Source organism: Schistocerca serialis, chromosome 3, assembly GCF_023864345.2.
Source record: "Schistocerca serialis cubense isolate TAMUIC-IGC-003099 chromosome 3, iqSchSeri2.2, whole genome shotgun sequence".
In the NCBI taxonomy this organism is placed as follows: domain Eukaryota; kingdom Metazoa; phylum Arthropoda; class Insecta; order Orthoptera; family Acrididae; genus Schistocerca; species Schistocerca serialis.
In genome coordinates this window covers 18,721,507-18,742,955 of record NC_064640.1, presented here as the reverse complement: position 1 = coordinate 18,742,955, position 21,449 = coordinate 18,721,507, and the positions used below count along the sequence as shown (strand labels likewise).

The following is a 21,449-nucleotide window of genomic DNA, read 5'->3' as shown; positions in this document are numbered from 1 at the left end:
AAATGCGTGTCCCACTCCAAGATGTTCCCGGAGTTCATTTTTCGATCGTTAGTACCTCTGTGTACATGAAGCTGGAGAGTGAAGCACTGTGTGCCGACGTTGCGCGACGGCATAATAGCGATCTCAAGAACTGATACTCTGGCAGCCATACAGGGACTGCCGCGCAGGATTAGCTGAGCGGTCTACAGTCATGGACTGTGCAGCTAGTCCCGGCGGAGGTTCGAGTCCTCCCTCAGGCATGGGTGTGTGTGTTTGGCCTTAGGATAATTTAGGTTAAGTAGTGTGTAAGCTTAAGAACTGATGACGTTAGCAGTTAAGCCCCATAAGATTTCACACAAACACACACACACACACACACACACACACACACACACACACACACACATTACAGGGACTGCCGTGTTTGATCACACTGGTTTCGGCCTCTGAACGCGGAGGGATTTCGAACTTCCGTTTGAGGTGCTGTCGGACGTTGTGGTGGCCGCCTTTAAACCTTATGGTAACGTTGTCAGTCACGCTGCTGAAACGTGGAAGCCGTTCGAAACCTACTGCGTCATTAATGGTGTCCGTTAGATAAAAAGTGAACTGAAGAAACACGTGCCTTTACTATTTGGTTAATGCTGACTGCAGGGCTGTCGTTCAGGTTGTGGCCAGGTCAAGTTCGCTCTGATTTTCTCCGGCGTAGACTGGTTCTGACGCCTATTGGAGACGTCGCTCTCCCTGTGTCGCCCATTGCGTTACCTCTGTATTACGCGTCTGCCTGCTACACCCACTCTGAATCAGTCGGCGCCAGCGTCGACTCCTCTCGACAACGGATTTGACGTTTTCCCTCCTCTGCTGCACTATCGCCAGAGACAGTACTAACGGACGAGGGCGTCAGCAGACGCAAGCCGCCTGCCCCTACCCCACAACTGATGATAATTGTGCTGTACCGACCTTCACTTTTCTGACATCTGGCTGCATGTCGGACGACAGCCATCCGCCACCTGACACGGAACATGTTAGGAAGCAACGGTCGCTGAGGAAACGGAAGAGACAGCGCCGCACCCTTCTGACGACTGCCTCCATCAGATGTGCACACAGGATGACGATACTCCTGCTGTTGATACGCTCTCCTCGGACGCCCTGGCACCAGACGACGCAATGTATCTCCGCGCCTCCGTCTCCAGTCAGCATGCACCTACGGACACCGACCTTTCCCCTTCTGCCTCTAATGTGGTTGCCCCCCTTTCTGTGTCTGACACAACCTATGTGGGCGCACCTACAATAGTGTTCAACTGAACCAGCCCAGTGAGACATCTGCTTCCTGGTCGATCGACGTCAGTGCTGAGCATGGACGTTCTGCCATTGGTGGGATCGGTTTCCTCCCTGTCACAGTGAAGTGCCCTTTCATGGGGACCTTACGAGGAACTCTCCATTCTTCCTCCGTGTTTGCATCTTCCGCCCTCCTGGTGATGACAGATTTTCAAACTTTTCACATAGCCACAGTCAATGTCAAAAAACTTCGCCCGCGCCGTAAACTGGCGTTACTCCATGAAATGCTGCACGATGTGGATGCTGACAATGCCCTCCTTTAGGTGGCGCATGTTGCAATATTTTGTGCTCCCCATGGATTTGCGACTCAAGTCTTCCATGCTTCCATTGCTGGTAGTATGGTGACGATCCTCTTATATGATGGGATCGTCCCAGCACCTTAACCTTGTTGGACTCTTGGGTGCATGTCCATGATGATCGTCCGGGTTTATGCATTTCGCTAGCCATTCTTCCAGTCGCCACGATCGTGTTTCTACCTCCCGCAATACTGCTGGTGGGGGGCAAGCTGCTGAAGTCTGGCCTGTTGCGTTCTCTGACCATGACACATACATCTGCGCCTTCAGTCACTGCCGCCACAAGATGTGGTGCGGCCGTAGACCATGGAAACTGAACACGATCCATCTTACTTCACCCAACTGGTGGTAGCTCATCAAGACCACGCGGAAAACTTGTCGTCGACGCCTTGATGCATATCAGACTACCCTGCCAAGGTACGTTCTCTGCACAAAGCCTGCTCTCCACAAGACCTTGACTGGACACAGAACGAAGGTTGTGGCATGGCGGCGATGAACCCAGGATTCTTACTTCACCATTCTCTGGGAATATACCACAACGCCGTATTCGCCAGAGCATCAGGCTCATGGCCTTCTCTCGACATCCCCTTGAAGGAGCTATGGTCAGAGTGCACACACCGAACGGGTTAGCACAGGAGTGTCGTGTACCACCCGATAGCGTAACAGCGCCACATCCGGATGACTTTGATTAATGTTATTATCACTGAAGATGGGAAGTGCTTAGATAACCAACGCGATATCGGGTCTCTCTCCATGCACATTATTTTAAGCTGTACTCTGTACTATGTCACCAACCTGCAAACATTACGGCGGTCTCCCGACTCTCCTTTGACTCGGTTCCTGGGGATACAATGATGGATCTACTTGGCAACGCCATGGAGGACAAAGTCCATGATGCTATCCAGGTGGGTTCTTCCAACAAGTCGCTCGGCCTTGACGGCCTTCCAATAGAATTTTGTCAGGCATTTCGTCCCCTGCTAGCGCCGGGGTGGATCGAAATTTGTTGAGACCTTATGTCGCCTACCGTGAAGATCCCAGACAGTTTCCTCTATGGTCTCCTCATTTCCATCCACAAACTTCAGGGTACATCACTGACGTTGCTCAGCAGTGAGACGAAGATCTTTATCCACCTGTTGGCTGCACAGCTTAAACGGACGGCCTGGTACGTGGATCCCCTGATCAGATCTCTTTGGGAAGTGCCAATAACATCCGCAGTGCCCTCGGTCGCTATCGAGACCTAATTCCTCTAGCTCACGCTTATCGCGTGCTTAATCTTTTGGCTGCTCTTGACGTGAGCCAGGAGTTCAATCAGGTCGATCACGACTACCTGAAAGGGGTGCTCTGCATTATGGGATACACTGAGAATACCGCGGTCGTCGTAATGCGTCTCCTTGGCATCCTGTGTACTCTGCAATGGCCGCCTCACTCCTCCCATCTTGATTCATTATTCAGTGCATCAAGGTTGCCAACTCTCTGCGCTGTTGTATGCTTTCGCCATGGAACCATTGCTCTGCGGCCTCCGTCAACGCTAGTGTGGGATGTCTCTCAGGCTATGTATTCAGCTGCACTGGTTATGCAGACGATCTCGTCCTCATTGTTCGTAGCGGTACTGAGACCAGGGAGTCATTTACACGGGTTACCTCCTACGGCAACGCGTTTGGTGACTGACGTAATGTCTGCAAATTGAGTGCTGTGGTTATAGATGTGAGGCTTCCTGAGGACAGCGCTGCTCCACTGCATGTAGCTGCTACTATCTGATGCTTAGGACTCGATTTCGCAAGTGATCTGCAGTGCACTGTTGCACTCAACTACCATAGCATACTGTCGCAGCTACAAGCTGGGCTCCAAGATCATTGTTTACGAGCCCTCGGTCTTCTGCAATGGACACAATATGTAAACATATATTTGGTATCACGTACCCCCCTTGTGACACATACACTCTCCATTCCACCGTCCACGGCCCGCCCCATGCTAGCGGCATTGAGTTCATGTGTTTGCTAGAGCTTGCAGTTCAAGATCCCTTACGAGACCCTCGCCCTCCCGCGGTGCACTGGCAGTTTAGGCCTGTATCATATCGTCTATAGAGCGATACCGCTTTTCGTCACCTCTCGAATAGTGCTGTGGCGCCATTGTCCCATTTGCTTTCCAGGCTGTTGCTGGAGGCCCTTGCACCACGCTCTCCTCAGCCCATATCCAGCTTTTGGATGCCCCTCCTCCCTTCTTTTACTACCGCTACTATTTCATCGAACTGAGCTATGTCCGAAATGCGGTACTGCCAAGTCGCTTTATGTCCACGAAGGTGATCTATGGCTTTCTTCAGCAGAACACGTCACTGAATGTGGTTGAGGGGAAGCATCCCCACGCCGACTGGCGTGCCGTCTGGCGATTGGTGTGCGCACCTTTTCTTGCCAACTGACGTCCAGTCTGCGTGATACCTTACTGACAATGGGCAGAAAATTCGCCAGTCACGCCTTCACAGCATTCAGCTTGCAGACACGCCATTGTGTGTGGCCAGTGATGTTCTGGACACGGACGAGGATCGTCTGGTGCGACAGATGCCGGCCTTAGTAAACCCCTTACGACTCCTCATCAGATACCTCCTCACTTGTTCCTGTTTCTGGACTCAGGATACTTCCCACAAACGAAAACGAACTCCGTGAAGTGGATTTGTGGACACGCAGTTCACTACTTGTTTACTGACATAGAAAAATGCCTTGATTTTGACACTTCCTTAATGAACGACATTGTGCAGTTGTCTGCAATTCAAAATAGAGACAATTGTTCTCCAATTTTATTTTTAGTGTCTCTCTTAACCCACTCCGGAGTTGGGGTGTTACTGTAATGAGGAGTTGGTCGACGCCTTTGCCATTCTTAGTACCGGTTATTCTCTGGTCATTGGAATGTTGTTCTCCGAAAAAGTATGCATCGATAGTCCCAGCGAATGTGGCGACTTGCTGCTCCCTCCTTTTCACTCGATGGTATTTAAAAAAATATTGATGTGCTTTATATCTCCACTTCACGGTCCCTACTCTTTTCTTGGTTTCTGGGAGAGCGGATGGGACACGGTGGCCAGTTCTCGGGTTGCGACTCCTGCCCATTTTGTCCCCACTGCTCCTTTTGGGCGCCAGGAAGGTTCCTTAGGGGGAAAAAGGTGGTCAGCAAGGTTGATTACCATGTGGGAGAGCCGGGTTCGATTCCCAGTACTATTCCCTTGCTGGGGTGACTGGAATGTGGTGACAAGGGAACTGCCCAATGAGACATGTCGAAACCTGCCCTGAAATTTTTTATACAGAAAGAATATGCCGAAAGAAACACAACGTCAAAAGTTTAGCTGCTAATTCACAATACATGTATTTTAAAAAAAAACGTTGAAATTTTCCAAATTCATAGCTCGCCAGATGGCTGGAGGAATGTACACCCCTGCTGTAACTGTAGCAGACGGTTCACGTGCAACAGCTGGACACATATTCTTGATTGACGGCACATTGGTTCAAAATGGCTCTGAGCACTATGGGACTCAACTGCTGAGGTCATTAGTCCCCTAGAACTTAGAACTAGTTAAACCTAACTAACCTAAGGACATCACAAACATCCATGTCCGAGGCAGGATTCGAAACTGCGACCATAGCTGTCTTGCGGTTCCAGACTGCAGTGCCTTTAACCGCACGGCCACTTCGGCCGGCTGGCACATTGGTAAACAGGTAACACTGCACAATGTGATCGTAATTGTAAAGCAAATTTCAATTTCCGCTGATAGTTTCACTGACACAATTGTTCACAGTTAGTATTCGCTGGAATTTGTAACTCATCTAATATCCATAGTGCATAGCAATTGCCTTTGTGGTGTCGATAAGTGTTGACGCTGAAGATAAAACTGAGTTAATTTTCTTTACGTTTTTTTGGTATATTCTTGCTAGTAGCATCTGTCTTTATGCCAGTTCCAGAGTTTCACAGTAATATGGAATCCAATTAATGTTTTCAACCTTGCAAAGTTGAATTATTACGAACGTGGTATTGATTCGATATCACATACGTTTCCTGAAGTTACTTATTACTTAATTTTTAGGACATTCATTCCGAAGACGTCGACATTTCTTTAAAAATTGTCGAAATATTAGAAGAGACAGGAAATAACTCTGACGTTTCCGTGAATTGTGGTTCGATCAGTGGTTGTGCTAACTGAATCCAGAACAAAAACAGAGTACCTTCCAAGCCAAACGAAAACACGTGTAGTAATAACTTTGAGGGAGAAAGAAAACAAAGGAGGGAGAAAACGCTTAAACTTAAACAGTGTGCAAAGCCGGATTCCTTTCGTGAAATTTGAGGAGGACGTGTATAAATGGAAGAAAGATTTAACGAAGTACGAAATATGTGTCGAAATGAAACTCACAAAAGTGTTAAAAAAAAGCTATTCGAAAGATTTAGAACTGCTCGTGAGAGTTAATGCACTGTTACCAAGGGAGATCTACAATACTGGGTGTTCTGAACTGCAAGAGAGATCAATGTTACGTCAGTAATTACTGTGAAGTACCTGAATGCATTAATTTTCTTTTGTGAGGTGTTCCCGGTGTAAGAAAATGTTTGTTTTCATCATCCAATAGACACATCGTTCCAGGGTTCTAAACAGATTCAGGAAATTATAAAGAAAAGGAAGGCAAAAAATTACGAAGTTTACCTCAAGTAAACATGAAGAGATGCAGTTAATAGAGAAATTCATTAAACTTCCTGGCAGATTAAAACTGTGTGCCCGACCGAGACTCGAAATCGGGACCGGGTCCCACTCCGCTGCAGAGTGAAAATCTCATTCTGGAGAGAAATTCATATCTGACGTAATGGCGAAGCTTCTTGTAATCCCTTAAAAGCTGCATATAAAGCCAATCAGTCAGGTTTCTTGTAAACCGCGCTTTATCATTTCGAGCGCAAAACAAAAGACAGAATCGTTTGTGCAGTCGGTAAATAGTATGACACATTCGTATTCCTGTTATTCTTATCGGTGGATTACTGTTTCCGCAGCTTTGTCTCTGTCTTCAGGAACATCAAGGCAAATTAGGTTCAAAAATGGCTCTGAGCACTATGGGACTCAACTGCTGAGGTTATTAGTCCCCTAGAACTTAGAACTAGTTAAACCTAACTAACCTAAGGACATCACAAACATCCATGCCCGAGGCAGGATTCGAACCTGCGACCGTAGCGGTCTTGCGGTTCCAGACTGCAGCGCCTTTAACCGCACGGCCACCTCGGCCGGCGGCAAATTAGGACCAAAAACTTTAAAAAAGGACTGTTTACTTGCAAAAAGTCCTGTAATCGACGAGACAAAAAAAAAAAAAAAAAAAAAAAAAAAGAAGAAAGCACGAGAGAATAATTTCCAGTGTTACGTCCGAATCTTCTTACAATTTGCAGAAAATAGTTCATTGCTTTTGTTGCACTCTTTGCCTGGGCATAACTACACTTCTGTCTGTAGGAGGACGAGGAGAGGACTGTTAATATCATTCGGATTTCACCCAGAACAAATACTGTGATTCAGTCTTCTGATAAAAAAATTTCTATGCTGTAAAGCATTTTCCTGAAAATTGTCAATAACTACAATTTGCGATAGCTCTTTGTTACTTCGGATTTATCAGCGGAACAGCGCTGTTAAGCGTATCATTTCTGCTTTGTCAGTTTGCATGACCACATTTTACGAATTTGACCTCGTATGCCCGGTAAGCAGCACTATGCGCAGAACAACTGCCACGACCATTTATTACTCCATTCCAGTTGTCTCTATGAAACTAGCAATTGCTGTGAAGTACCTGAATGCATTTATTTTTGTTTTGTCAGGTGTTCCTGGTGCAAGAAGATGTTTGTTTTCGTCATCCAGTAGACACATCGCATTTTTGTGACGAGTGCAGGGAATAAAAAAGAAACTGTTTGATTGTTAGCAAAATATAAAAAAATATCATTAGATGTGTACTACAGGAATTGTTATAACACATTTAATGTCAACAAATTAAAGTCCCGACTGCAGAACGTCTTCTGTAATGTAATATCATACTCAGACTTGATTTTCTTTCCTGTGCTAGTCACTTCTATAACAATTACATCAGCAACAGTTCAGCTGTCAACATGAACTGCAAGTTATTCCAAAAATTAATGTTATGAGACTTTTTGGTATGTCTTAAGTGAGTAAAATTCGCGTGTGTGTACTTTGGACTTAGTACTATGAGATCTATGCTCTCTTATTGCGGCTGTCTCTACTTATTCGCCGATTCGTGCCCTTGGCAGGAAGTGTTGTACAAACCCCTGTTATAAGCGGTTCTTAGCATTTTTTTCAATCGTTGCAGTGTTCCTTAGCAGATAAAATTTTTACAGTGCATTTCTTTTATTTCTTTTGGTGTCTTTTTCCTAGTGTGGAGTTTCAGGGTAGGTATCGACATGTCAGATTTGACCATTCCTTCTTGACCTTGTAGTAGCGGTTCCAAGGTCAACGAGCGGGAGACCACTGTGCTGACCGCATGCTCCTCCACGCCGCATCCGATGACGCCGTTGGCAGAGGATTACACGGCGGTCGGTTGGGACTGACTCGCCCGTCTATGGCTTAAAACAGTTGCTGCAACTATTTATGAGGAAGTCCTACACGATATTCCGAGTCACAACGTGAACCAGTCACGTCATATAATTATTTGGCAGTAACAAGACGTAGAAATAAGAAGATGAACACCTATGTTACAGATTCAACTGTAGGTGAGGCAAGTAGCAGGCTGCCATTTAGTACAAAGGAAGGAAGATTTAAGTTTAACACCTAATCAACATCGAAGTCATCAGAGACGGAGCAGACGCTTGGTATGTTTCACTGCAGGGAAAGAAAACCGGCCGTGCCCTTTCAAAGGAACCATTCTAGCATTTGCCTGGAGAGGTTTAGGGAAATCACGGAAAACCTAGATCTGATCGGATGATGCTGTAGTAAACAGAGAAGTTGCAGCATTGGAAAATTGTAGCGAAATGCAGGAAGATCTGCAGCGGATAGGCACTTGGTGCAGGGAGTGGCAACTGACCCTTAACATAGACAAATGTAATGTATTGCGAATACATAAAAGAAGGATCCTTTATTGTATGATTATATGATAGCGGAACAAACACTGGTAGCAGTTACTTCTCTGGGAGTATGCGTGCGGAACGATTTGAAATGGAATGATCATATAAAATTAATTGTTGGTAAGACGGATACCAGGTTGGGATTCATTGGGAGAGTCCTTAGAAAATGTAGTCCATCAACAAAGGAGGTGGCTTCCAAAACACTCGTTCGACCTATACTTGAGTATTGCTCATCAGTGGGGGATCCGTACCAGATCGGGTTGACGGAGGAGATAGAGAAGATCCAAAGAAGAGCGGCGCGTTTCGTCACAGGGTTATTTGGTAACCGTGATAGCGTTACGGAGATGTTTAGCAAACTCAAGTGGGAGACTCTGCAAGAGAGGCGCTCTGCAGCGCGGTGTAGCTTGCTGCCCAGGTTTCGAGAGGGTGCGTTTCTGGATGAGGTGTCGAATATATTGCTTCCCCCTACTTATACCTCCAGAGGAGATCACGGATGTAAAATTAGAGAGATTCGACAGCGCACGGAGGCTTTCCAGCAGTCGTTCTTCCCGCGAACCATACGCGACTGGAACAGGAAAGGGAGGTAATGACAGTGGCACGTAAAGTGCCGTCCGCCACACACCGTTGGGTGGCTTGCGGAGTATAAATGTAGATGTAGATGGCCGAATGCCGATTTTGGTCAGAGTCCCCCCGAATGCCAGTCCAATGTACGAATAACTGCGCTACTGGGTTCGGCACCATGTAGTACATAAAAACGACACGAAAAATTACAATGGGAGATTTTGAGTGAAAAAGAGGTTAAAATGTATTTAAGTTTTTTGGAAAGAAGCGAACAGCTGAAAAAAGAACGTAATCCTTCCGAGGGAAAACTCGGAGGGTGGTTAAGCTATGCGTAGATGCAGCCATTGTAAATAGGGGCACGGTGAAATGCGTTAACCCAGAATGTATAACAGTCTATCTCTTACAAACAACAATGGGTGGACAAACAGTCAGATGAAGAAGATATCAATTAATAAATGAAAGTAATATAAATTTATGATACTTAGTAACGAAATGGACAGCAGGAACGAGAATAAATTCGAGAAAGGTGAATGAATTTTCAGTACGAGAACAGCTTACTGGGCCTGTATCTAACACCAGATAAACCTGTTTATGACGTAACGAACGACTTACTGTATTTTCGCGTGAAGAATGACAGATGGAACTATAGGTCGAACCTGAATTAGTCTGAAATATTAATGGTTTCTAAGTTTATGAAAATGAGAAGTTAAATTTGACACAGCCTAAGCGTAGGCAGATATTCTTAATAAAAGCCATTCACAAAGAAAACGTTTAGTAAAAACATGCTTCGGTTCGGAAAAAATGTGTCTTAGGCAGCGACTATGCAGCCAGATGTCCTGCAGCAGTGGCACGCGACGAATTGTTTGGCCAGTGTTACATTTACAGTAGCTACCCTCTGCATGGCCAAACACGTGACAACAACTTTTGAAGCTGGTATACTTAATGCCCTACGGTGTTGAAGTCATATCTTTGTAATTGCCCGTTGAAAAAAAAAAAAAAAAAAAAAAAACAAATACTAAGGAACTTCACTTAACAGAATATTATGCTCCCTCAAAATTTTGTAGGATATTAATCTGCATCAGAAAGTGTAATATACATAAGATTAATCATAACACCTGAAATCGTCATGCGAGGTAGACACAGTGATGTCTATTATTCACTGTAAATTTTAATGGTCTTGATCGCATTATAATGTAATAACATTTAAATGATAACTGGTTTCGGTTGACTAGCAGCTTTCTCATATACTGCTTATACTATACATGCTACCCAAATGCAGTGTTAACTATTACAAGATCGTTGCTAAGCGTAACTTGCCAGTATACAAAGGCTGGTCAGAGCATGACTGGTAGGAGACTGGTTTCACAAGTCAACAGTCATGCTCTGACCTGCCTTTGGTTATCGATAAATTAAGATTAATAACGATGTTGAGATGGTCAACACTGTATTATTTAGGCACCAGATATAAACTAAATTCCACCCGAACAGGTCATGAAGGCCCAACGGTACCGACCGCCCACCTTGTCATCCTTAGCCCACAGGCGTCACTGGATGCGCATATGGCGGGGCACGTGGTCAGTACACCGCTCTCGCGGCCGTATGTCAGTTTACGAGATCGGAGCCGCTACTTCCCAATCAAGCAGCTCCTCAGTTTGCCTCACAAGGGCTAAGAGCTGAGTGCACCCCGCTTGCCAACAGCACTCGGTAGGCCGGATGGTCACCCATCCAGGTGCTAGCCCAGTCCGACAGCGCTTAACTTCGGTGATCTGATGGAAACCGGTGTTACCATTGCGGCAAGGCCGTAGATACCAACTATACTTTACACAAAATCAGAGGATGGATTCTAGTCTGCCGGTCTCGTTATTATATTAATTAGAGTCAAGACCTTTAAAAATTTTAATACATGAAATTAAGTTGAAAACGTGTTCAACAGATCAATCCTATACTCATGATCCGCAAGTTTTGGTGATGTAAGAGCAAAACATGAACATTTGGTTTTAAAATTCCGTCAATGACAAAATAATTAGAGACAGCGTACAAATTACCATTGAATATCCTGAACTATACAACAGTGCAAGAATATCGACCAAGATTGATCTTGTATTTTAATCTGATTACTAAATATTTGCACTGAAAAGTCAAAGAAACTGGCACAGCTGCCTAATATCGTGTAGGGCCCCTGCGAGCACGCAAAAAGTGCCGCAACTGGACGTGGTATGGACTCGACTAATGTCTCAAGTACGCTGGAGGGAACTGACACCATGAATCCTGCAGGGCTGTCCATAAATTTGTGAGAGTACATCCCAGATATGCTCAATAATGTTCATGTCCGGGTAATTTTGTGGCTAGCGGAAGTGTTTACACTCAGAAGAGTGTTCCTGGAGCCGCTCTCTAGCAATTCTGGATGTGTGGGGTGTTGCACTGTCCTGCTGGAATTGCCCAAGTCCGTCGGGATGCACAATGGACATGAATGGATGCAGGTGATCACACAGGATGCTTACGTATGTGTCACCTGTCCTAGTCGTATTTAGACGTATCGCGGTTCCCACATCACTCCAACTGTACACGCCCGACACCATTACAGAGGCTCCACCAGCTTAAACAGTCTCCTGCCGACATGCAGAGTCCATGGATTCATGAGGTTGTCTCCATACCCATACTCCTCCATCCGCTCCATACAAGTTGAAACGAGACTCGTCCGACCATACAACATGTTTCCAGTCATCAACAGTCCAATGTCGGTGTTGACGGGCCCAGGCGAGGCGTAAAGCTCCGTGTCGTGCAGTCATCAAGGTTACACGCGTGGGCCTTCGGCTCCAAAAGCCGATATCGATGATGTTTCGTTGAATGGTTCGCAATCTGACATTTGTTGATGGCCCAGCATTGAAATCTGCAGCTATTTGCTGAAGCGTTGCACTTCCGTGACATTTAATGATTCTCTTCACTCGTCGTTGGTCCCGTTCTTGCAGGATCTTTTCCCGGCCGCATCGATGTCGGAGGTTTGATATTTTACCGGATTTCTGATGTTCACGGTACACTCGTGAAATGGTCGTACGGGAAAATCCCCACTTCATCGCTACCTGTTGTGTGCCATCGCTCGTGCGCCAACTATAACACCACGTTCAAACTCACTTAAATCTTGATAACCTACCGTTCTAGCAGCAGTAACCGAGCGAACTGCGCCAGGCACTTGTTGTCTTATATAGGCGTTGCTGACCGCAGCGCAGTATTCTGCCCGTTTACATATCTCTGTATTTGAATATGCATGCCTATCCCAGTTTCTTTGGCGCTTCAGTGTGTTTGGACGACAGTGAATCTCCATGTTACTGATGAGACAGTGACAATGACGATGGAAATCTTTAAAAATCGGCTAGTGACGATCAAGGCAGAAGCACGCGAATATAAAAGATAAATATACCAACTAGGCTTTTAAAGCTATAAATTTTGTCATTCCTACGGAAATTGTAAATATCTACAGGCAATAAAGCAAAAATGGTGAGAAAGTTATATGCTGTATGCATGCATTTTGAACCACAAGTACGTCAAGCTGTTTAATTTATTATGCGTGAAAATTTCCCCTTATGTATAGTTTCTCATTGAAAATGTGTTGATGAGTCATACTGCCAAAAGTAGTATACTCTCTTTTTTATGTTAAAATTGTCACGGTCGATATAAGTTTATCTTTTTCACTAGAACCGACATATTCGTCACGAGAGAATCAGCAACTGTATAGATATTTAAAGCGATTTTAAAATATCGTTTATTTACAGCGCCAGTTGCACATATTTATAGTGTATGAGATCGAAACTAGCCACTCTGTATAAAAATGTGCAACTGGAACTGAAAATAAATGATATTTATCTGTTGTTCTCCCACAGAGCAAGGTCTGATATTAACGGGATCAAACGTCAGTATCATATCTATGTCAATTTTGACAGCCTTCCCCACTCTCATAAGAATGGTGATTACTGGGTCCGTTCACTATTTACTGTCCTAGTATTAGAACATTTTAACGACAAAGGAGACGAATTTTTCCCCGCTGTGCTAATATGAAATGAAAAGAATAACTATATCCAGATATTTAGATGTCTTTCTTCAGATGAAATGAAAAGAATAACTATATCCAAATATTTAGATGTCTTTCTTCAGCATCCATGTAAATTGTGCAAGAATGTACTGCACCATCCTCATGGCTTCTAAAGTTTGTGGTTTTTGATCGCAAACCTCTGTCTCAAAGCTCTTCTGATTACAGGAAATCGCCACCTGTGTAATGGAAGTACAAGTAACTCTGCATTCTGAATCTAGTTCAGTAGAGTGTGCTGTACCTCCAGTCGTAAACGGGAAATCCAGTTAGTGCACAGTATTTCCAATCCCCTTCTTATTCTTCTTCTGGTTCTGTTGCCTTTTCCTATTTTCTCCACGGGGTGGGCATTGCTGTTTGAGTTCGGGCAATGATAGTGACAGTCAGATCCTACGAGAGAGGGATGGGAAAGGGGAGGGGGGGGGGGGGGGGAAATCCCCAGCGGCCAAGCCTCGTGGGGAGCCCACGTCTTTCAACGGTTGGGATCTCCCAAGGTGCTCAGTTGGAAAATATCAATCACCAATTGCAAAATAAATTTTGTTTCATACTTGGTTCTAGAACACGTTCAGAGACGGTACCATTCATCAGTCATGGCTCATAATGGGCGTTTTGCCAAGTCAGCAAGATTATAGTTCCACCTCCACCAACATAAGGTTGCATGTGGCAGCTTACTTTTAAACAAATAAAATAATGTTTGCATCGAGAACCACGGACAGACAACGTTCTTACTTCAATAATGCTGTACCGCTTCGAGGGTCATGTGGCTGCTGCTCTAGATTGTTATTAAACGAGAACTGCTTGCTTTGTTTTTGATAATCCAATGTTTGAAACCAATGGAAATGTTATCAATTAAAGCTTTTTATTTAGAAACTGCGATTTTTAGTAGCACTGACACGGGGAGTTGAATTGTTGCTGTTTTCTTTCCCCGTTTGGTGGTTATTAGTTCTTATTTTTAAAATCAGTTGCAATTGGGACCAATAGACAACCGAAAAACTGGTTAATAAGGTTAAAAAACCAGTTGCTTCTTCCCATTCCTATACCTCAGTTCTCTTCGCAGGTAGCATCTGCCAATGCCGAAGTAAAGAATTACTGTAACGAAGCCGTCTCTGGGATTCCCCTTGCTGTTCCTAAGGATCACTGTCGTCGCGCATACCTGTTACGTCAGCTGCCTACAGAGCGGGGGAACTACCGAAGAGTAGTTACATTCTAAAACCTAAGGTTCCATACACAGCGATACCGAGAGCTGACCGCAGTGCGCTTCCACTTCGTCTCGTCTGTAACACAGACAAGTGATTAATTTAAATACTTTTGACAGCTATGGGCTGTGTTTGCGAGAGTGCAAACTTGATATAAGTGATATTAACACTATAGACTCTAAACACAAGTCGGGGGCAATGGAAGAAAAGAAGAAAGAGAAAGTAGAGAAAGGGGAAAAGGCCGGACAAGTTTATTCAGCCCCGGATTTGTTTCTACCCCAATGCGCAGTGATAAAGAAAACGATAAATCTAGTCACCTGATGCTGAAGCCGCAGCAGAGGAAAACAGCAAAGATAAATTTCTTACGTGACTGTGAAACAATTACTGTTTATTAATTTGTCAGTTCATATAAATTTATCTCCTCGAGTGTACCGCCGTATATAACTTCCATTTATGGCCATACGGATAAATAGTATGATATCTTTACAGTGTCCAATGGCAGTGCAGGAAACAGAAGTCATTCAACTGATTTTTAAGCTTTCTTTGAATTTAATGAGAATTGTGCTGAAGTTGAACAGCTGAAAAATGGTAAAGATAATAACTTTTTACAATCTGTCAGCTAAAATTTTGCCGCTGCCTCTGATACGGCATTTATCGGTAGATATCGTCGTTGGAACAACTGGCAATGTATCTAAACTAGCAGTGGGTGGCACTGTATTATTACCAGTGTATTGGTTCATCATATTGTGACTGGCGGTGAGTGGCCGAGGATGAGGAGCTATAATGCGCTTTCACGGAACGTTTTTAATTCGACGCGCCATTTCTGCTACTGCAAATTATCGATATGACACACCAAGTTCCCACTACTGCGTAGTAATGTCTCCCCCACCACTTGCTATGATGGAAACGGGGCACGGAAGTAACAAGATTTCGCGAATGCGCGTAGAAGTGACGTTCTTGTTCGTGTGTTATGCTTGGTATCATACGAAATGAAATGAACTTAGAGCCGCAACTCCAGGTCAAACAATTAGCAGTTCACTACGTAGTGGCTACTGCAGTGTTAGATCGTACTGACTGGCAGCAGTGGTGAAACTGCTACAGTTATTGCATCTAAACAGAAAAAAAAAATGCTGGACAAAAAATGTCAGGTGCTGTATTTTGTGTGATATCTCATATTCTGAAGTAGAAACGACTCCATGCAAACGATCTTCCCCACCTTAAGTGCTCTCTGATCTTGCCAGCTAATGTGAACGCAGCTATTCGATGTAAAAAAATCTTGTTGGCTAATAACCGCTGATCTTTCACATTCGACAATCTGAGAACGACATTGCAATTCAGCCCAGACTAAGATGAATTAAAAACGTTACTTGTAGTATTGAAGGCCCTTAGTGTTTCCATTTTATGTTCCTGTATAAGGTATTAATGTAATCTTCAAACTTTTTAATATAAGATAATTTTATTCATTTTACAATGTATTTTTGTACGATTTACATCATTCATTAAAGTCACTTCTAGCTTTTTAAGTATATTTTAAACTATATTACAACGTCAACATCGGGGCTCTAGTTATAAGTGTTCTCATAAGGGTTTTGATGTTGGTACTTTAAGTAATTTATATTATACAGCAAAGAAAGGGGTTGAGATAGTAAAATATGGCCCACCTAATCATCCAAACCATTTTCCAGCAGTCGTTAATTCCTGTGTATTTCCTACATCTCATTTTCAATATAAACTTCTGAACAATGACTATGTGGCCCATAACTCGTTAGTTTGAAGTGAAAATCAAGAAACATTGTTTTGTTTTCCTTGTCGTCTTCTTTCTAGTCACGCTGAGACAGTTCGTTCATACTTATCTTCAAAATTGTAATATTTATGTTAATTAACCTGGAAAAAATATACGATAGGACCTCAAAACACCTACCTAACAATCTTTATAAAGAATTTTACTTGAAATGGCGAAACTTCGAGATTCATTTAAAACGCTCTGGTACTATATTCAAAAGAATCGAGAAGCAGATTGAAAATGAAGCCTATGTTTGGAAACAGATACTAAGAGGATTACTTGATGTGACATTATTTCTTGATCAAAGAAGTTTGGCTCTCAGAAAATTGGAGAGCTAAATAATGGAAATATCCTAGGGATATTAGAGCTCTTGAGTCACTTTGATCCAGTTTTTGCAAAACGTAGAAGCAAGGTCACAGAGGGACAAGAAGCTGGAAAGCGCTTACAAGTGCATTATCTGTCTAGTGATATTCGGAATGAGTTTATTTGTAGTCGTGCCCATCCTGCTGGGAGTGTTATCTTCGAACAGAAGGAGAATTCGAAGTATCATTCAGTTTTTGTTGATGCAATTCCTATTAAAATCATGTTGAAAAGACAACATTCATCCTGCATTATATTTACTTCAACAGGCATTTGATAAACATGAAATAAATGAACGGCTTTTGAAATTCGTAGATCACAATCAGAAAACAGGAGTTGCTCTGCACATTTAATTCGATTAACAGTTGTGAAATACTCAGTTGCTATCAGTAAGTGACGCCGACAAGGTTATGATAGAGGACGTAATGTGACTGGGACTTACAAAGGAGCTCACACACATTTTCTTCTAATGTGGAGTTCATGGCAGCTGAGAGCTGTAATGAAGGTGATACTATTTTCGGAATGATTGAACAGCTGTTCAGCTGCAGTCTACAACGATGGCAAATTCTGAGACAGTGTGTTGGAAGTTCTTTATATTCCATATCTGACACCCATTGGAGTGCTTGCGTTGATGCTGTAAGACCAATTATAGCTCACTTGGATAAGATTGCCGTTGCTGTTGAAACTCTTAGGAAGTTAAATTTGGCACCTGAAACTCGTTCTGTGGTTTGGATTATATGAGACCTTTCACGTGTTTAACCATGGCATCAATTTGGTTAAAGCTGTTGGTATCAAGTGAGTACAGAAGCAAATTACTACAAATTCGAAATACAGTCATTGATGTTGAGGTAAGAAACATTGAGATATCATGAAATGACTGAAAATATCTTTGAGAAAATTGACACACCATTCTCTCTGAATCCAAAATTGTTGCCTGTGCGATTAATACCGATTCTGAATTTCCGGAGGCTCTCACTAACGAGGAGCACACGACAACTGCCATAACCCGATTCCCTGGAAATTTTGGCCAGTGGAAGAGGAGTCAAAATAGGCGAACACGTGTCACGGATTATCCATTGACACTCGTCCACTTTTTAGAAAACGACGGTCAAAGTTTTGGAGGTACTTTCTATGTGCCTTTTAGCGAGTAAGCTGTTCAAACGAAACAGTGCGCAATGGCTAGTATAGCGGTTTCAAAGATCTGACTCCCGTGTTCGAAACCCAATTATTTTTATTTTTGTTTTTGATCTATATAGCCATGTCCGTAGAAGATTACTACACGAATGTTTTCTAATGTCTACTGAAATAACGTTGTCCTTATTCGTCTATTAATTGAATGTCTGGTGAATAAATAAAAAAATAAAATAAAATGAAATAACTCCATAGTAACCTTCTGCTGTCATAGGTAGATAAATGAAAAAATAAAAATAAATGAATAAAAACAATACTCGAGTTTCCAACGTGGAGCGCAAACGTTACAAGCCACGATATTAGTCAGTGTGCCACCAGCTTGGCTGAATGTGTCGTCCCCTAAAAGGCACCTAAATTACGTCTAAAACTTTGATCGTCGTTTTTCAGATACGGTCGAGTATCTACTGATAAGCCGCGACACGTATTCGCTTATTTTGAATCCTCCTCCACTGAGCGAAGTTTCTGGGAAAGTGGGTTATGACACTTGCCATGTTCTCCTCGTAAGAAGAGGAAATTATTTCGTGATGAAATCAGGAATGAACTGAAAAATGTAAATTCAGAAGAGTTATTGAAGATAAATGTTTTTTGCCATTATTGGGAATCTAGTGTCTAACTTGAAAATTCAATACTCGAAGATGGCTGACGATCAGGTCGATGAGGCATGCAAGTTATTTACGAATGAATACCACAATGATATCACAACACATGTAGAAAAAGAAATGACATATTGGAAAACAGTTTGAGCTTCAAACTTTGGAGACACTACTTTGGAACCATTAGACCTCTTGATTAAGATACAGAAGCTTAAAATTTCAAGCTTATTTTCGAATGTGTGTGTAGTTTTGCGCATCTTTTTCACTCTTGCAGTGACTGCATGTGAAGGAGAAAGGTCATTCAGCACTCTGGCTTGCTTTAAAAACCGCCTATTATCAACTATGCATCAACAACGTCTCACGGCTTTGGTTCAAAAAATGGTTCAAATAGCTCTGAGCACTATGGGACTTAACATCTGAGGTCGTCAGTCCCCTAGACTTAGCATTAGAACTACTTAAACCTAACTAACCTAAAGGCATCACACACATCCATGCCCGAGGCAGGATTCGAACCTGCGACCGTAGGAGCAGCGCGGTGCCGGACTGAAGCGCCTATAACCTCACAGCTTTGGGAATCTTGGTAATTGTATCTAATTTGGCAAGACAGACTTTGATAATGTGATTCAAATATTTGTTGAACAAAAGGTTCATAAAGCGCCACTGACAGTGTTATAGGCAAACAGTTATAATACACTATTCGTTACACGACTTATTGCAGGTTACATGCGAGCTCGCTGCTGTCCGTTTACTGAAATATGTGGACACGTCAAAGAACGTGGGGAACGGGGGAGGGGGACTGAACACCCCATATCGTAGCTTTAGTGATACGTGACATTTGTCAGTGTAGGCTACGAATCAGTATAGTACTTCTTAGCCTTATGTGTTAAGGTGAAATGAAAGGAAACTATACCAGCATATAAAATAAAATTAAATGGAGTGTACATGTATTTTACAACAAATCATTACTGAGTAGCATCTGAAATTTTAATTTCATCAGTCATGTGAGTTTTCTCTCTTGCCGTGTAGGTCTTGGTCGAGCTATCATCCAGTTCCCTAGCTGCTATGGTCTTGGGTTCCTGATAACCGGCTTCATCACTGCCTTCCAAATCAATATTTATTACTATTTTTTCAGTTTCTTATTCCATTAAAACGTCATGGTGTTTTTTCTCAGTAAGCAGATTCATTCATGATTCATCCGATTGGTTTGTTAGTTCTTTCAAAGGTGTAGTGGGGAAATGGGGACACGACGAGGTTTGTTTAAGCAGCTGCCAGCGGGCTTACGTGTGTGCTCAGAGCTGGTTTATGACCATTTTTTTTATTTACTGCATTCCAAATAATCCTGATTGTAATAGAATGTTATACAACATGTATCATCATAACTATTCCTAGTTTTCGGACATTATATAGGGCGTGAAATTAAACGTTTTTTAAATACAGCAACATCCAGAAATACGTCGTTTTGAACATGTATTGGGACGAAGGAAACTGTATTTTGTAATACGAGTGGCGGAAGGACTTTAATGTGAAACGAGTGTGAAGGTTAGAGTATGATCTTAGCAACGGAACATCACGCAAGTGTGCTATAAACTGTTTTTTTTCTACGAAATTGTTATAATGAAATAGAATGAAAGTCTCAAATATATTCATAAATGTTATTTAAAATTGTACTTACTGCTATCTATTCCAATTCTGGGCGTTAATGTGTGGAAATTGGAAATGTGAATGCAAAGAAATGTGCTCTTAAAAATTACCCATTGGAGGCAGGCATTATAGCGTTCACTGTAAGTTCCGTAATCAGGAAGCCTATCTTTCCACATTGTCATAGAAAAACAGTGTTATGAATTTTAATACCCGAAACTAAGGAAACAAATTTCGCAGAAGATGTTCTGAGACTTATAATAACAAACAAACTTCAGTAGTTCATTGTTTCCATGGTAAGAATAATAGCTGAAACAAAAGCATCTGAGTGTTGAACAATGGGTTTTGGACAGAAAATGAAGCATTTGGAGGCACTGTATTACTGATAAGTAATGTTTATGTTTACTTCCTCTACGACATAGGCGTCGGAGCACTTAGCACCTTTTCTTCAGTGGGCGTCTGGCTTCTGTATACAATGCAACATGTCACAGTCTGTATAATGTCCTCGAATGTTTACAGACTCTGTAATAAAGAATGCATCCAACACGAGACCGAGCTGCTGCTGTTAATAGAAGCTGTACGATACACGTGTGTATACTACTGCACGTTCTGATTCTGCCTATTGCATCATAAAAAACTATCGGTTCGCTCGAATTCCGCCGGAATTATCTCGTTCAACTTACAGTACCACAATATAATCTGCAGTTGTAAACATATGTTTACTGTTTAATAAAAAATTATACTTACTCTCTATTTCATCCTAATGAATATTTTGATTCCAATCGTCCCCCAATTATTTTATATTTGTATTATGTTAAACCTTCATTAAAATGACAATAAAACTGGATTGCTATACTTAGAAATGGGCCCAATTACACATCCTACGCCGGGCCTAGTGTTGGCTCTGGTGTCAGTTGGTTGCCGGATGCTCTTCCTGGCGCCACCTCTACTCCCAGGATGGCATAAGTGCGCACCGTCTGTCTGCGCCTGGATTAAATCTCATAGTCAAGTGTGATCACGTTTTCTAAATGTTTGCGTAGCGAGCATCTGATGTGAGACGTGGGTACCAGTACGGTATCTCCGTAGCTTGGGGTGGGAAGTCGCCTTAAAACCACATCTTGTCAAGCCGGCTCACCAGCCCTAGTCGTTAATCCATAGGATGGATTCAATCTGGGGCTATCTCGCCTCCCCGAATCCCGGAAGTGGCACGTTAGCGTGCTCAGCTATCCGGACTGTTAGTGTTTCCAATCGTGAACGGGAAAATTTGGCTTGTATAAACTTTTCAGTACCTCAACTTTCTCGAAGGATGGTTTCGAGCACTGAGTGTGCGGACATCATCACTCAAAGATAAAACGTGCTGAAACT

At 42.9% G+C, this 21,449-nt stretch overlaps 1 protein-coding gene and 1 pseudogene across 1 annotated transcript in view; both read right to left on the bottom strand.

Moving 5' to 3' along the window:
* Positions 1–21,449, bottom strand: part of LOC126469649 (facilitated trehalose transporter Tret1-2 homolog) — a 346,069-nt gene that overhangs the window by 84,170 nt on the left and 240,450 nt on the right. The window lies entirely within an intron of this gene.
* Positions 10,932–11,049, bottom strand: LOC126472360 (5S ribosomal RNA; annotated as a pseudogene).